The 4,977-nt window shown below is 45.7% G+C and overlaps 1 pseudogene; it reads left to right on the forward strand.

The window, feature by feature from the left end:
• Positions 1-468: 468 nt before the first annotated feature.
• LOC125518202 lies at positions 469-2,795 on the forward strand (annotated as a pseudogene).
• Positions 2,796-4,977: the final 2,182 nt, after the last annotated feature.

The following is a 4,977-nucleotide window of genomic DNA, read 5'->3' on the forward strand; positions in this document are numbered from 1 at the left end:
TCTGTGAATTCTCATGTGGTTTTCCTCAATACGTGATCTTGAAACTCGGAGTCTCGATGCCCACTCAAACCCCCTCGTTGCTCTGCTTGTGCTACTTGGGAAACCTAGTGCGTCGCCGGTAGGCTCCCCTGCAGCACCTCCTTGCGTGTGCTTTTGCTATAAAAGGAAAATCCCATTGGGGCGTAGCAGCAAGGCAAGACTTCCTTGCACATGTATGCTTCATATAAAAATTTCCTTTCAAGATGTTATATTAGGAACAATCACCATGAGGTGTGTCCAAGTAGGACAGTGCTTAGTGGTAGTTTACCAGGTGCGCCAGCTCTGTATAAATATACGTGTACCCCCGTCCCCATGAGAAACAAAGCAAGAAATCGATCAAAGCCAGGCCAGCTCAAACCAGGTCGCTCTTGTTCGAATACGTAGCTTATCGATCCAAAGCGATGACAAACATGGCCGTAATAAAAAGGGATGGTGGAGCTGGCCACAATCGGCGTGTCTGCCCTTACTACTGTTGGTTTGTCCTGGACAGCATGGAAGCTGTACGAGAGAGAGATGAAGCCCTCCTCCTCGAGGACGGGCACCCTCAAGACCTTGGCCGCCGGCGCGTCTGATCCTGTCATCGGCCGCGACAACGAGATTGACCGCACCATCTGCATCCTCTGCCGCCGGACCAAGAACTGCGCAGCGGTCGTCGGACCGGCCGGTGTCGGCAAGACGGCCATCGTCGAAGGCCTGGCCCAGCGCATCGCTGCTGGGACGGTTCCCGACGCTCGCCGGGGCCCGCGTGGTGGAGCTCGATGTCGGGGCGATGGTCGCGGGGACCCAGTGGCGCGGCATGTTCGAGAAGCGCTTGAAGAATGCCATCAAGCAGGCGGAGGATGCGGCCGGAAAGCTGATCCTCTTCATAGACGAGATGCACATGCTTGTTGGTGCTGGTGACGAGGGCCGCACTGTGGACGCTGCCAACATCCTCAAGCCGGCGTTGGCCCGTGGTCGCATCCGTTGCATAGGTGCTACCACATCGAAAGAGTACCGAAAATACATAGAAAGGGATGCGGCACTGGAGCGACGGTTCCAAAGGGTTGACGTCGATGAGCCAAGCGTGCAGGCGACCGTTGCCATCCTGCAGGGGCTGAAGCAGCGGTACCAAGACCACCATGGCCTGATAATCCAGGACGACGCTCTTGTTGCTGCTGCCCAGCTCGCTGGCCGTTATATTAAAGGTATGTTCGTCATGTGATTCGGAACAATTTCGATTTACTTTGCTATAGGTTTGTGCATATTGAAGAGAATGCGGATTTTTATTGTTGTTAGGCCGCCAGTTTCCTGATAAAGCAATTGACCTGATGGACGAGGCATGCACTGCTGTGAAGTTGCATCAACCAAAAAAGGTGAAAATAAGAAAACTAGCACTATAAATGCGGTCGAGGAGATAACCGTTGGTCCATGTCATATTGCACAGGTAAGTTAGCATTCTTTGCAAATTGTATGCATATGATTATGTTTCATTGTGATGGGTCATGTTCTATTATCATATGAAGGTTGTGGGCCGATGGACTAAATGTCCGATCAATACACTTGGCCGAGAGGAGGAGAATTTCAGCCACATAGTAGACAAATTGCATGAGAGAGTTGTTGGACAATGAAGCAGTTAATTTGGTTGTGCAAGAAGTTCTACGTTCTAGGGTCGGCTTTGACCAATCTGGCCAACCAATTGGCTCGTTCCTCTTTTTGGGCCCGATTGGTGTTGGAAAGACAGAGCTTGCAAAAGCACTCGCCGAGAAGCTTTTTGACAACGAGAAGACGTTAGTCCGCTTTGACATGGCAGAATATGCTGATAGTGGATCTGTGTCGTGTCTGGTTGGAGGACCTGGAAGGTTTAACTTGTACACTCTTTGCACTTGTATTTCTTTCCCGAACTTCCTTCTCGTGCCTCACTTTTCCATTTGACTTTCTGAAGCTACGAGGAAGATGGACAACTTACCGAGAAAGGCAGGAGCCAACCATATAGTGTCGTTCTTTTTGACAAGGTGGATAAGGCACATCCCTCAATTTTCAAGGTTCTCATTCAACTCCTCGATGATGGCACGTTGATTGATGGAAAGGGTCGGAACGTATATTTCAAGGACACTATCATAATCATGAGCTCTAATCTTGGAGCAGAGAACCTGTCAGCTGGAACGGCTGGAGAAAACATAGCAACTGCACGGGATCTTCTCATGAAACAGGTATGTGTATCCCAAACTGTCCCTTGTAAAGTACCAGTGGGCACCCTGCAGACCAACATATTTACCAGGGGGCACCCTGCAGACCAACATATTTACCAGTGGGATCTTCTCATGAAACAGGTTGAGAAACGCTTTAAACCTGAATTTATCAACAAACTGAGTGAGACTGTCATATTTGAGCCGCTTTCTCATGACGAACTGAGGGAGATCGTGAAAATCCAGATGAAGAGTGTCGTTGCTATGGCAGCTAAGAAAGGCATCTCTCTGTTTGCAACAGATGCCGCCTTGGACGTCATTTGGTCAGAATCTCACGATACGGTAAGTACATGTTATTTTTACCAAACCAAATCATACAAATTTGCTTAGTCGTTTGTATGTCCCGCTTACGATGCATGCATGGACTATGTATTGCAGGTGTATGGCGCAAGGCCTATTAAGAGGTGGATGAAGAAGAATGTGACGAGAGTTCTTGTGGACATGCTGGTCAATGGAGAAGCGTGTCAAGGCTCAGTCAGCGTCAATGCCACGGACGACAAGAAGGGGCTGAAGTACCAAATACTGAAGTAGCAGTAGGTGGCAGACTGAGGACAGATAGAGCTTGCCGTTTGCATAGGCAACAGACCGAATTAATATGTGTGTTTTTAGTGATTTACCAAGCCTTTGTTTTAAGTGCTATTCATTACCTGTAGCAAAATGATATGTACAATTTACGGGTTTGTCGGTAACTACCGTTTTCTCTTGCTTGATGGGGTTTATTACTTCCGTGATCGAGGAAAACCTCTGAGTGACTGCTAGTGACTTAAAATCTTTTATGAAAACTAAGCTTCGGCTGAGCTGACTATGATTTTCGTCTACTACGTCAAAGCCTTTTACCCTCGCGAGCAGCCTCACACTCCTCAGCCCTGAGTCCGCGACGCTCCCCGGATCTTAAAACAAAAGCCCAAACATGCTGAGTAATGGTCTTCTATCTAGGTTAGTGTGCACGTGGACATTCGCAGAGACGTTGCATCCCGCTAGCTCCTTCTTCCGTTGCCATGTCTTTTCTTCTTCAATTGATGGAATAATCACGAGTGCTTTTGAGGTCGATTGTGTTTCTGTATCTATCCAGGGGCTGGCATTTTTCGATAAAAGATGGATTTTATTGACTCGAAATAAAGCATCAAGTTGATATAAACACGATGAAAACATACACGGCCTCTGCATAATTAAGACGCACATAATCAATACCAACACACACAAAAAACCCGCTAGCAAATAGCAAGGCCATATAAGACCAAAGCATTGCATAAGCGAGAGAAAAACCCGAAGCGAAGCGAACAAATCTGCGATCGACAAACTACAACAATGACCATATCCACACCAACCATCTCATGACATTATAAGGACAACGGGGTTCTTCAACAGCAACGCCTTCATGATGAGAGCAACGCTCGAGAGCCGCTGTCATCGGATCCAACCACCAAAGGTAAGACTCTAGGTTTTCACCCTGAAGACAGTCTAAGCATATACGAGCAATGCCTTCAACAAGGGAATGATGCAAAAAACATCACCATTGCCATGTATGACCACTCGTGTCAGACATAGGTTTTTACCTCGAAGCTCGAGACCTGGTACTCGAGAAGCACCACCATCGAAGTCAATCATATGTTCAAACATGTGTTTACTTAGGCATAAATATGCATACAGAAATGCGGACATGTAATTTCTAGCTTGCATAGTAATGAAATGGTATAGCTGCATCGAGTTTCTCTTCTTCCACTATCGGAACGGGTGTTTTCTCCGTTCAATCGGCTTGGCCAGCCCGGAAGTAATACGAAATGAACGGGAACCTTGCGCATGCAGCGCTAACAGATTTCGACTCTTATTGTTGTATTAGGGAATGGAATACTTGCGGTATCTAACAAAATGCATTTGAACAAATATGCTTTGAAGCCCACCACACAAGAAAAGGATGCAGTTCTTCTGTAAGTTGGTTATAAGCAGTACGTTGGGTACTTCCCACATGTTTTTCTTTTTCTTTTTCGAGAGTATCCAACAAAATGCATTTGAACAAATATGTAATAGGCTAACTTGTTGAAATATGTTGGTCAAACATATACTTGCATACAACGTAAACAGAAGATGAACATCAGCAACGTGTACAAGCACGTAGGTTCTGCTAAGCCCGTATCCTTAATAATGTCTTGGTTCTTGAGATGGCAGATGTTGTAAAGGGCTCAAGCTTCCATTTCTTAATTCTTGTAGGACATTTCAAGTATTGAGCAATAGGATTTGGTACAACCTCCAGAAGTAGTTGTAGGATGCTTAGGTGCTTTAGGTTTTCTTTTTAACTTTTTCTTTCCTCGTGGTTGATGTACTGAAGGAGTGCTTTTCTTTTGCAGCACGACACAATGTAAAAAATCACGCAGCAGTTTCAAAATTGAGATTCCATTTATTTGGTAGATTATTCTACGTCTTTAGGATGTCACAGTGGCACAATGCAATTTGTTTGTTTTGGGGCTGTCAGGCCGTATCTGAAGAAATCAGCACTATCAAGTTGTTGATTTCCTTGTTGGTCTGAAGATATGACACTCTTCTTTTAGTTTCAGTTAGCTCGATCCTAACAGGGGATTTGCTGAACCATTACTGTCAAGTTGCTTGATTAACTGGAATATGAATTACCGTGTTTCCATATTAGCTGTACAGTATGATACGGTATTTTGTTTAAGAGTAAACTGCCTGACATAGTGTTTCTTCTGTAAAACCTAGG

The sequence above is a fragment of the Triticum urartu genome, chromosome 7 (genome assembly GCF_003073215.2).
Source record: "Triticum urartu cultivar G1812 chromosome 7, Tu2.1, whole genome shotgun sequence".
In the NCBI taxonomy this organism is placed as follows: Eukaryota; Viridiplantae; Streptophyta; class Magnoliopsida; order Poales; family Poaceae; genus Triticum; species Triticum urartu.